This window comes from Cibotium barometz, chromosome 21, assembly GCF_041138505.1.
Source record: "Cibotium barometz isolate CiBa-2024 chromosome 21, ASM4113850v1, whole genome shotgun sequence".
NCBI lineage: Eukaryota > Viridiplantae > Streptophyta > Polypodiopsida > Cyatheales > Cibotiaceae > Cibotium > Cibotium barometz.
The window spans coordinates 36,758,297-36,771,676 of NC_141066.1; the positions used below are offsets into that span (position 1 = coordinate 36,758,297).

General features: G+C 45.5%; 1 protein-coding gene across 1 annotated transcript in view; it reads right to left on the minus strand.

Moving 5' to 3' along the window:
* LPXB (lipid-A-disaccharide synthase B) overlaps positions 1-13,380 on the minus strand; it is a 63,033-nt gene that overhangs the window by 48,645 nt on the left and 1,008 nt on the right. The window lies entirely within an intron of this gene.

Here is a 13,380-nt window from a genome sequence, read left to right on the forward strand (position 1 = left end):
CTCCATAGGAGTGCTAATAGGCTTGCAATCCTGAAATTTAAACTTCTCCATAAGTTTAGCAACCTACCGAGATTGCAACAACCCAATGCCTCTGTTATCCTGCACAAACTGTATGCCCAAATAGTAGTGTACGAGCCCCAAATCAGACATGTCAAATGTATGTTGCAATATCTCTTTAAAAGCTGCAATTTTGTCATCATTTGATCCCATGAGCAAAAGATCATCTACATAAAGACTGATGACCAGCAGATCTTTCTCTTCTTTCTTTACATACAAAGTGGCTTCTGATGGACTGTTCACAAAGCCTTGAGTGAGCAGGAAAGCATCTATCTTTGCATACCAAGCTCGTGGAGCTTGTTTCAAACCATACAAGGCCTTTTTCAGCCTGCATACTTTCCCTTCATGACCATGTTCTGCAAAACCTATGGGCTGATGTACAAAACTTCCTCCTCGAGGTCCCCATGTAGGAAAGCAGTCTTGATGTCCAACTGATGAACAACCCAACCACGATGTGCAGCCAATGCAATGACACTCCTAAGTGTTGACATACGAGATTTGGGAGTAAATGTCTCCTCATAATCAAACCCTTCTTCTGTGCATAGCCCTCTGCAACTAGACGGGCTTTGTACCTGTCAATGGATCCATCTGCATGTCTTTTCAACTTATAGACCCACTTAGTACCAATGGCTTTCTTGCCTTTGGGCAAATCAACCAAATCCCATGTTTGATTCTTTTTTATAGAATCAAGTTCATCCTGCATGGCTTTGTTCCAATGCACATTGTCTCGTGCATCCACAAATGAATCAGGCTCATCATCATCCTGTAAACTGGCTGCCATAACCATATTTAAATCCATGATGTGTGCATGTTCATTGGTCCGTGTCTCCCTACGAGTACGGCCAGCAAGCGGAGTCTCTAGATGGTTGTCCTGTAATGTCCTCAAATACCATCTAGGTATATGTCTGACCTGTGGAGCCTGTTGCCCCATATTTGGCTCAACTTCTGGCTCAATCTCCTGCTGAATTTCTGCACCACCTTCATTATTAGCTGGCTGTCCTGCACCCTCATGGGTTGGATCACCAACTGTGGAATGAAACTCCATAGGTAGTAGACCTTCAAACACATCATTTTCAGCCTGATTTACATCATAACCAGCCATGGATATTTCTGATTTTTCATCAAAAATCACATCCCGACTAGTGAATATCTTCTTGGACAGTGGGTCATATAACCGGTAGCCCTTGCTCTCACGGCTATACCCAACAAAAATACATTTTGTGGCTTTATCATCCAACTTCTTCCTCAACTCTTTGGGTATGTGTGCATATGCAAGACACCCAAAAGTACGAAAATGTGATACCGAAGGCTTGCAGCCATGCCAAGCCTCAAAAGGAGTAATGGAAACCAATGCCTTTGTGGGACATCGATTCAAAATATGACAAGCACACATAACAGCTTCCACCCAAAAGACATGTGGTAGCTTCTTTGCCTTTAACATACATCTAGCCATCTCCATCATGTATATTGCACTAGTACACATAGTGCACTTAGTACATTAAAAGTACTAAGTGTACTATGTACTATAACTTATGGGCTAGTACACACTATAAGGGTGGGCATAATGCCTATACCCCAACAACCTCCCACTTAAAGGCAAAGTGCCCTTCAATGAAGGAAAAGAAAAATCAGCATGTACATGATAATATACAAGGCCATATCAAGGCTGAAACTGGCCTCATCCAATGCCCATCAAGTGTCTGCAATGAGCAAACCGCTCCGGAGGCAAACTCTTTGTCAACAGATCAGCCGGGTTCTCATCCGTATGAATCTTAACAAGCTGAATTTGCTTGTTCTCTATCACCTCTCTGATAAAGTGATACTTCACATCCACATGCTTCGTCTTGCCATGAAAGACAGGGTTCTTTGCCAACTGGATGGCACTCTGACTGTCACAATGCAACAACGGAATATCCCCTGTATAGCCCAAAGGCAGTGCACTTCAGCATCCTGGATATCCATGACACAGCACCTCCTGTGAATGTAAACACATAACCGGTAGTAGACTTCCGGTTATCTAGATGACCGGCATCATCCGAATCCGTGTAACCATGCACTAATGCATCCTGTTTGCCAAGCATATGCACATATCCTGTGTGCCCTTCAGGTATCTCATGACACCTTTCACTGCTTCCCAATGCTTCTTGCCAGGGTTGGCCATGTATCTAGAAACCACTCCCACTGCAAATGCAATGTCCGGCCTAGTAGCAACCATGGCATACATGAGACTGCCACAAGCTGAAGCATACGGAATCTTGGCCATATCAGCCCTGCCACTATCTGACTGTGGGCTGTCCATAGCACTGAGTTTCACATATGGAGGCAAAGGAGTACTAGTCTTCTTCCCCCCGTCCATATTGAACCTCTGCAAAACTTTGCCAATATATTCCTTCTGAGACAAATACAACAAATGCTGATTTCTGTCCCAAAGTATCCGCATACCCGAAATGTGATTTGCATCACCCAAATCCTTCGTATCAAAGGTTTGATGCAGCCTCTTCTTCAAGGCATCCATCTCTTTACGAGATTTCCCGGCAATCAACATATCATCAACATACAAGATGAGGATCAATAGACTGCCATCCAAAGCTTTCTTGGTGTACAAGCAGTGATCTGTGTCACTTCTCCTGAAATTCTGGGATTTCATGAATGTATCAAATTTATGATACCATTTCCTTGGTGCCTGTTTGAGCCCATAAAGACTCTTTTTCAGCTTGCATACAAGCTTCTCCTTTCCACTCACTGCATAACCCTCTGGCTGTTGCATATATATCTCCTCATGGAGATCACCGTGAAGAAAAGCAGTCTTCACATCCATCTGAATCAAGTCCAGATCATCATGTGCAACCAAAGCTAACACAGCTATAAGTGTGGTCATTTTGACCACTGGAGAGAAGATCTCATCAAAGTCCACACCATATTCCTGCTTGAAGCCCTTAGCGACTAACTTGGCTTTGTATCTTGGCTTTGCATCTGGTGCAACTTTGAGCCTGTAAACCCACTTGCATGGCAAAACCTTCTTGCCTGTAGGCAAATGCACCAACTTCCATGTTCCATTTTTGTGCAGAGAATCCATCTCTGACTTCATGGCACGCTCCCAAAGAGCCTTGTCTGCCCTCTGTAAAGCCTCCTTATAACATGAGGGCTCCCCACAGTCAGTGAGCATCAAGTAGTCAACCCCTGGAACAAACCTGTCAGGGGCTCTGGAGGGTCTTGTGGACCTCCGTACCCAATGACCATCATTTGCAGGTTGCTGTCCAGCCTGCATATCACCTATTGGTGGCTCCTGTTCCATGCCATAAGGCTGAAAAATCATGCCCGGTAACTCCTCTAATTGTGGAATATCCATAGGGATATCTTCTGCCATATCTGGCTGTCCATTTGGACCATTTTCAACACCATTTAAGGGCTGGTTTTGCTGCTATAATGGCTGATTTACAGCCCTTGGTTGTTGTCCATGATGTCCATCATCATCAAAGATGACTCTGCTAGGCTCCTGTTGCCTTGCAGGCTCCTTATACATGCATGTTTCATCAAAAATGACATCATTGCTGCGTATAATCTTTCTATTCACGGGATCCCAAAGTCTATACCCCATTTCACCTCTGTCACCATATCCTAGGAATATGCATTTGTGAGACTTAGGATCAAGTTTGGTGCGCATTTCCCTGCGTCATATGTGCACGTACGCAACGCAACCAAACACTCTCAAGTGCTTGTATGACAGAGGCTTCCCTGTCCATACTTCTTCTGGCACTTTCCCACCAAGCCTCGTGTTAGGTGACCTGTTTATAAGATGAACGGCTGTCATAACAGCTTCAGCCCAAAAACCATGAGGTAATGCAGCATGTGACAACATAGAACGGACCTTCTCCTGAATGGTCCTGTTCATCCTCTCTGCTGTTCCATTTTGTGGAGGATCATAAGGAGTAGAGAGCTCCCTCTTGATGCCTTTAGCATCACAAAAGTCCTGAAACTGTTTGGACATATACTCTCCACCATTGTCGGAACGCAAAGCCTTCAGTGTTTTGCCAGTTTGATTCTCAACAAGAGCAACAAACTTCTCAAACACTGAGAATGTATCACTCTTCAAACGAAGAGGATAAACCCACACCTTGCGTGTGGCATCATCAATAAAGGACACAAAATATTTTGCCCCTCCCAAAGAAAGCTGAGGCATCTCACATACATCTGTATGCACAAGCTCTAACTGAGCATCTTTCTGTCCAAGAGCTTTCTTGTGGGGGCACTGGAGTTGCCTGCCATATATACAATGCTCACAAAACTGAAAACTTGAAAACTTTAGAGAAGGCAAGTAACCCAAACAAGACAATTGCTCCATTCCTTTGACACTCATGTGTCCCAACCGGCTATGCCACATAGAGATTTCCGGCAGCTCGGTTGCATTTACATTAGCATGGTGACAAACACCTGCATGCATGAAGTAAAGAGTGTCCACCTTAGAGCCTCTGGCAACAACCAATGAGCCCTTACTAATTTTCCACTTTCCACGACCAAATGTGGTAACATAATCAGCATCATCAAGCTGTCCAGTAGAAAGCAGGTTCTTCTTGATCTCAGGCACATGCCTGACATCATGGAGCATAAGCTGTGAGCCATCTGAAAACACAAGCCTCACATCACCTCTGCCAAGAATCTTGCATGCATGGTTATCACCAAATAAACTACTCCTTCATTGCCAGCAATATACCTAACAAACAAGTCTCTGCAACCTGTGACATGAAAGGAGACACCTGAATCAATGATCCATGAGTGCATACCATGACCATCTCCTGTAAGAAGTGAATGGGCATCAAGTGAAGACGTGAATAGGACCTCATCCTCACTGTCACCTGCATGTGACACATTGATTTCTTCAATCTTGACTCCACTTTTGCCCTTTGGCTTTACATCTTTGGCTTCATCTTTGTCTTTGTTTTTTCCTTTGCCCTTTTCCTTTTGATCATTTTTCCATTTGTAGCATTGCTTTTTGATGTCTCCCTTCTTGCCAAAATAATGGCATTCCAAGTCCTTTTTGGAGCGGGACTTGCTCCTTCCCCGTTCTTGGCTTTTACCCCTTTGCTGGGATCTCCCACGTGCATTCATTGCATTGGACTTTCCAACAGAATTGTTCTTCCTGTTCATCTCTTCTTGAAGAAGAGCACCCTCCACATCTGCATATGACAGCATAGCATTCGAATTGCTAGTGGCTGTCCTGAATGTGTCCCAACTCTCTGGCAAAGTGCATAAGAGAAAGGTGGCTTTGAACTCATCGTCCATTGCCAACTTTTGATTTATAACTTGGCTGACAATACCATTGAACTCATTTAGATGGGCTGCCATAGACGCCCCTCCTTCATCTGAAGACCTATAAGTTTCTTCAACCAATACACTTTGCTTGAGGCACTTTGCTGGGCATACAAGTCCTGCAATCTCTGCCACATTCCCCAAGCTGTCTTCTCTTCACGAATGCTGAAAAGTAAAGAGTCTGACACAGACAACATGATAGTAGATCTTGCCAGCTCATCCATATCTTGCTGACAATACCATTAAACTCATTTAGATAGGCTGCCATAGACGCCCCCTCTTTCATCTGAAGACCTATGAGTTTCTTCAACCAATACACTTTGCTTGAGGCACTTTGCTGGGCATACAAGTCCTGCAATCTCTGCCACATTCCCCAAGCTATCTTCTCTTCACGAATGCTGAAAAGTAAAGAGTCTGACACAGACAACATGATAGTAGATCTTGCCAGCTCATCCATATCTTCCCACTCTTCAGCAGTAAGAGAAGCGGGCATTACACCCCTTTCTTTGATAGGCTTGTGCTGCTTCTTCTGGAGCAACACATTATAGCACTCGGTTTGCCAAATATCATAGTTATGTGAGCCTTCCAGCTTCTTGATGTGAAGCAATGAAGAGCTCTCACCTGTGGTTGCCATAGCAATATGCAACCTGTCAATGCCTGACTCCCTGCAAAATGTGCAAACACTGCACCAAAAGCACACAAAGTGCTCACAGTTGTTCTCCCAAAGTATATCTCCCACTGCGGAAGCACAAATGCAACTCTACTCCCACTGTATGTGATGAAATCACCAAAATCTGGTTGCTGCAGATTTAGGACAGCACCTTAAATGTGCTCTGTTGCCCTTCCAAAGTACTGTACAGCAGTACTAAGTGCTCACCAATGATGTACCAAACCTGTACCGGCAAGTACAGCAGCTGAAATTGAGCCTTTTGTTCACTCAAATCAATGTGCAGCCATGCCAAAACTTGTACAAAGCTGTACCTAATCTGTACCAGCAGGTACAGTAGCAATAAATGCTCTCCTGGCTGTCCAAATGAGTGAAAATCAGACTTTTACAGTCCCGAACACTGCATACAACAGTCCCGAACAGAAATTGGGCAAAAGCCCCTTGACTCCAAGCTGGTTTCTGAGGATTTAAGGCATAAAAGTCTTGCCTGCTGCTTTGCCAAGCTCAACAAGCATAAAATCTTGAAAAGCCCCTTGATTTAAGATCAATTGCTGATCATACATGGTACATTGACGCACATGAAGGCATCCAAAGTCTTCGCGATGCTTCCCCCTGGCCACATATACATCCCGTACATAAAAGCCCCTTGATTTACAGGCACATTGAGTGCTTGACAGGCATCAACACATTGCCCAAAGCATCAAATGCGAGTGCCTGCATGCAAATCAATCCAATCGGCACAAAAGCCCCTTGATTTGCACTGCAATTTGCTGCAATTTTGCCCGAATGTGCGATTTCTCACATCATACAGCATGTATGAATGCTTAATTGCACAATTACATCAAAAGCCCCAAATTTCAACATCCAATTTCCTGCAAATTGATCCTGATTGTGACCAATGTCACCCAATTTTGCCAATTTTGCTCAAAAATTGAGCAATTCGACACCTGACCTGCTCAATTGCAAATTGGACATGCAAATTCCAAAAAATTGAAGCAAATACCTCAGGTAATTTTTTGATTTTTTGTTGCAGGAAAGGGGGGTTTGCTGATGCTGCTCTGCAAAAAGAATTGTGCTGATGAAGGACTCCTCACGCTTACCAGTTGATAATGCTACTGCTGCTGCTGAAAAAGTACGGATGGCTGGGCAGCCCTCTGCGCTGCATGGTTGGGCAACGTGGCTGCTGCTGGGCAGCAGCTGAGCAGCCCACGCTGCTGGCTGGGCAGCCCACGTCTGCTGGCTGCCTACGCCTAGCTGCTGATCACGGTTTCAAAAAAAGACGATGGTCACGCAGCACGCGCCTGTGGACAGGCAGCGCACTTGGTTTACGTGGCCACTTGAGCAGCGCCCGGCTATTGTCGCACCTCACGATTTGATCAGGGACGACGAGAGGAAGCGCAAACCGCCGTGGACGTTGGTCAGCAGCGGGAGCAGCAATCCTTGCGATGAGGTCGTGCACGTGACGTTTGTTGACGCCGCCTCCGACCGGTAGCCAGCGCTACACGCGACGAGGCATGTTTTGTTGACGTCGCCTCCGCTCGGTGGCTTTACGCCGTCTAACGCCCAACGCTCATACAGCCTTACGCCTTGTGGACCAACGCCTCTTACTGTGCGATCAGCAAATCAGGATCCAACGTGCTGCAAGCTGCTCATGCTGCCTACGACTTGACTGAAGAAGCGAGGCAACCAGGGCTACCAGGTCTGCACAGCAGCACACAGGAGTCCGTACAGCACATGAGGTCGTTTTGCAGCTCTTCTACGCCGATTTCCAGCTCTGCACCCTTGAGAACAAAACCCTAAAACCAGGGCTCTGATACTAGTTGAATGGGAGAGTTAATTAGGGTTAGAGTTCATGTGGGAGACATACACTGAGAGAAGAGGGAGAGAGAGAGAGAGTTGTGGGGATAAGTCAACTCATCATGTGTTGAGTGTGTGACTCCCCTATCACACATGTATATTGCACTAGTACACATAGTGCACTTAGTACATTAAAAGTACTAAGTGTACTATGTACTATAACTTATGGGCTAGTACACACTATAAGGGTGGGCATAATGCCTTTACCCCAACAATGTACCAGTAAGCATCAAGGTCAAGGCATTAGCTTTGTCTCTGACCATGCATTTGTCATCATCAAAGTTGACTTGCATACCACACTGTGCTAAAGAAGAAATGGACAACAGATTCTTCTTTATCCCTGGTACATATAAGGCATCTGTAAGGCGAAGAATAGAGCCATCAATGGCTGTGAGCTGAATCTCCCCAATGCCACGAACTGGATATGAAGCATTATTGGCACACTGAACAGTTTTGCCAACACGAGCAGGGCATACATTACAAAACAAATCCTTACGAGATGTGATATGCTTTGAAGCACCACTATCAAAATACCAAGTACATGCATGCTCAGTCACACTGAGTGCCTGTGAAAACCAAGAGGCATCATAACTGCATGTGTGGAAACAGTAATCCCTGTCTTCAACAAAGGAAGGAGTCTCCGGAGGAGCTTTAGAGGCATCGTTTACAGACATCCCAGATTCCTTTGCCTTCTCTTTGGCAATCCTCTTCCTACACTCTGTGATGTAGTGACCTGGCTTCTTACAGTAATGGCATTTGCCCTTCTTCTTGGGCTGTCCATCACCTTTCTTGGTATCCTGAGATGAACCACCATCACCTGAATTCTGATTTGAACTCTTTGGCTGAACTTTGCCTTTCCCTTTTTGACCTGTCGTAAATGCTTGTTCAGCACTTGTGTTCATGTTCATGTTCTTCCTGTAACAAGAGAGCAACAAGTTCCTAATATTTTAGAGGCTCAATAGCATTCCTCATGCTGAGGTTCAAAGAGGTATGAAAAGCCAAGTAGGATCTTCGCAAAGAGTTTAAGATGGTGGATACAAGTTGTGTCTCAGGAATAATCTCATCCACATTGATGAGTTGCTCTCTCAAATCCTGCAGCTTGTTCAAGTGGCTAGACATATCATCTCCTTCATGCATCTTCTGATTTTCCAGCTCTCTTTTCAAAAATGAGATCCGTGCCTCATTACGAGCAGCATACAACTGCTCCAAAGTCACCCATGCATTCCGTGAAGAGCCAGCTGAACGAATATGAGGTATAATAGACCTCTGTACTGACAATGCAATAAGTGATAAGGCTTGTGCATCTTTGGCATCCCATGTCTTCTGAGCATTTGTTCTTTGAACAGGCAGAGGTGGTGCCTGTGCCTGTTGTCCTCTTCCACGAGCACCCCCTTGGGGAGGAGTCTCTGGAGCCAATGGACCTGGACGTGGTTCATCACCACTAACAAAATCCCAAAGATCTTTTGCCACGAGCACATTTCTCAGCATAAAACTCCACAAGGAGTAATTCATGCCATCCAACTTGTCTTCCTTAGACAAGTACGTGAACACATCACTCTGCTGTTGATTTGCCATTATGCCAGTGCACAATGTTGTACCTGTGTATCAAAAAACCCAAAAGCAACAACCCTGAAAGCAACTGTACTCCACTGAATACAGCTGACCCAAATATGTCTGCACTCTCGATCCTCTGAATGTGCAACACAATGCACCACTGACTGAGTAGAGCAATAAAAATGGCTCACACAGTGCCAAAATGCCCAAAAAATTGCCCCAAAATTTCTGCACCCAAAGCCTTGCAAAAAACCTGTAGAGATTTCTTTGCAAGAAAAACTCCCTGTATCTGCCAGAAAACTTTCACAAAGAAAATGCCCAAATTTCAAAACATGTAAGGCTTACCAAAATGTGATTTTGCAGGGTACTGTACGGAGGAGAAGCGACTGTGCGAGGCTGCAGGTACTAATCGACTGTTGTACGGAAACGGTCGACAAGTACTGTACGGAAACAACCGTCACCTGTGTGGACAGACAGGTGCTGGTTTGCTGCAGGTATACGCAGCAGGTGCTGCTAGTCGCCTGCAGGTACTGTACGGAGCTGTAGGTACTAGGCGACTGTGTACGGACAGCTGCAGGGTACGGAACAGAACAGGCGAAGACCTATATGTGCAGCTGACGGCGAGCAGTACGGACAACTGCAGACGAACCAGCTTGGGAAACCTGGTTGTTCGGACAGCTGATGGCGACAGCTGGTGGCGAACCTGCACAGACAGCTGGTGGCGAACCTGCACGAACAGCTGGTGGCGAACCTGCACGGACAGCTGGTGGTGAGCGCAGCTGTACGCGCAGGCGCAGGGGTACTTACAGGTAGTTGATGGCGACTGACTGAGTGGCTGCAGCTGAACTGAAAGCAGGCGAACTGATGGCTATGGCCTGTGTACAAACAGCTAGATGAACCTGCTCTGATACCAAATGAAGGGTTTGAGCTGTTAGGGTTGGGGTTTGGAAGGCACTTCAACAGGAGGCGTGAGTCAGAGAGAGGAACACGACTACTCATATATTGATTGTGATAAAATGAAGTACAATAGCCACATAAAAGGATGTGACCTAATAGTGTGTTCACATGGTCCGGCCATAAATAGTGCCAAGTGGACCAAATCACTTATAAACCTTTATAAGTGAAACTAAGCTAAAACTGGGGGAAAAAACCTCCACTAACTGAAGTAAAAAGTGCCCCAGTAACCTACTGATGATCACTAGCACTCCCCTGGGTGCATGCACAGCATAAAACCCAACAGGCAAGCACACCCCCAACAAAGGCCCAACTGAGCAATATGTACAGACAGGAGATGACTGCTAATGCCCCCTCTCAGCTCCTGGATGTGGAACCAACCCCAGTGAGCTGGAGTGCTGTCGGAGCATAGCCTGAGGTAGAGACTTCGTGAAGAGGTCCGCCGCATTGTCCTCCGTCGAACAAAACTCTAGCAAGATGTCATCAACAAGAAACTTCTCACGAACAAAGTGACTCTGGATAACCCAGGCATAGTTGTCACGGTACGAAAATACGATACCGTACGGGAATTTTTGGTACGATATGAAATTTTCAGATACTGTACGATAAAATACGGTATTTTTTTCACTTACAACCTATGGAGCTTCATGCTTGAATGTGAGGGAAGGTTGGGAGGGGAGGAGTCTACAGTGCTTGAGGAACCAGAACATGGATATGTGTCTCTCCCAGTTGGATCTCCCGATTGTCTCCAAAAAAGAACCTGGATGGGTAATGCAATACCAAAGGTCTCCCAGTGTAGCGTTTATGACTAAGGGACCGTCCTTGCACAAATACGAGCAGTGCATCTAGAGTGATAGGTTTAGGGACTCCTCTCTAGATCAAAATGGCCATGTCCACATCTTCTCCCTCGTACATAACCTGAGAATCTAACTGTCTAGCCTACCTATACCAGGGATCTCCAAGTGATGTAGCAAGATTCTCTCATTCTACCAATCAAGTGTACACTACCGCTGGAGCCTTCACGGTTACTACTGAGGAATCTGCACCCTTCTCAGTGCTCCGCTTAGGAACTTTGCAGGATTCATCACCCGCATCTGCGCTTCCAAGGAAATTTGCTTCATGGGTGATACCCTCTTATACAGAGAAGCCAAAGGCTGCCAAATCCCTCTGGCCAGCATCATCATGTTTGATATGATTAATCACCTATGGTGTGCAATTAAGGAAGATGAAAGAACACACACGAGCATTGACACGATCCCAAAATTGTGCCTAAGCCTCCCGTTCTTTCCCATCCTCCAACTCTGGCCGTGGAACACCAACAATAATGAAATCAACCAAGTCATAAGACTCCAATACAGACTCCATCATAACCTTCCAAATGCCATAGTTGGTCCCGTCCAACTATCGATCCACCGGGAACATGGGGAGAGTAGGGATCTTCACGTGCTTCTCAGCCATCTCAAGCAAGTCTGCCATCTCGGGGGGGTTACTTTGATCTTGTGAAGGGAGGGTGGGTGGGGAAAAAAAATGAAGAAGAGGCTACAAGTAATAAGCAAGGTGGCTGTCCAATGGTGATGGCCGCCTTCTACCCAATCTCCAAGTCCCGAACATCCCAAGAGATCTCCAATCAGCACCAAAAACCAGCAGTCCCGCAAGCTCTTCAAATCTCCCGCAAGGTCTTCAAGAAATCAATAGTCCCACAAGCTCTCCAATATCTCCAAACTTCTAGCCACCTGGGACTCTAATACCATGTCGGAATACGCAGTGAATATGAGACAGAAAACTAAGAGCACACGCAGCAGGACTCTACGCTGAAGACAAGCACGTGCAAGAGAGAACCACCAGCCTGAATATAAACACAAAACTGAGTGTAGAAGAGCAACCGCAGAAGAGAGAGAGAGAGAGAGAAGCTGTATAAACTCTGCTATATACAAGATCTCGTACAACACTAAGTGTGGGAGCAAGGGTGGTATTTATACCACCCCTAGGTGCTGGTCGGCCAGGTCAAAACAGTCGAAAGGACCCACAACATGTCCACGACTGTGAAAAAGGACAGTCGGCCAGCAAAGGACAGCAGTCGGCCAGTCCTGAGAGAGTCGGCCAGCAAAGGACAGCAGTCGGCCAGTCCTGAGAGAGTCAGCCAGCACATGGCAGCCTCCCATGACCCAGAAAAAATAGGGAAAAACATGGAAAAATGGGAAAAAATGAGAAAAGGATCCTGGGTGGGCACACCCACAGCAAAGGCCCTTACTGAGCAATATATACAGACAGGAGATGACTGCTAACAACACACAATGAGTTCCTAAAGCTATACTAAGATCTATCATGCATATCTACCATGAATGCAAGTCATATTATCCTCCAACTGAGAAACGCTCAAATGATGACAATCTTCTAGTTGATCTACATGTTGTCATTGATACCCTTGGCCTTGGCTCTCTAGCCCCTCGTCTTTGCTCTCTAACCTCTATCTCTAAATGATACCCTACAATAACCCTAGATTTGCCCTTAAATAGTTGTTAAAGAGTTGATCAACTACTAGGATTAGCTGATTGGCCAAATGTACATGTCTATATACGATGTATCCAAAAGCTATCCACACTAACTCATCGTTGGCCGCTCTATTGTCCAGTATCCATGAAGAACACTTGTGCCTATGTGCTAGGATTTTCAGAGATAGAAAGGAGAGTGCAGCGGAATCACACGCAACATGCACACGAGTCCTAAACTACTGTTTGTATTATGTACAATAAGAAGTATTGCAACTGAATCTCAAGTACAAAACAGTGACTAAGATCGTAGACAACAAGTCCAGCTCTATGCTCTAAGAAAGGTCCCCCTAGGTAGCCCTTACACTAGAGAATCGCTCTATAGGCCCCAAACAATGGACAAATGCCAATGGAAATTATGAATATGCTACGTTTGTATATACACACATCCATATGCTGGTCAGTTTGTATTACTGTTGTCGGCCAAGTCCACGA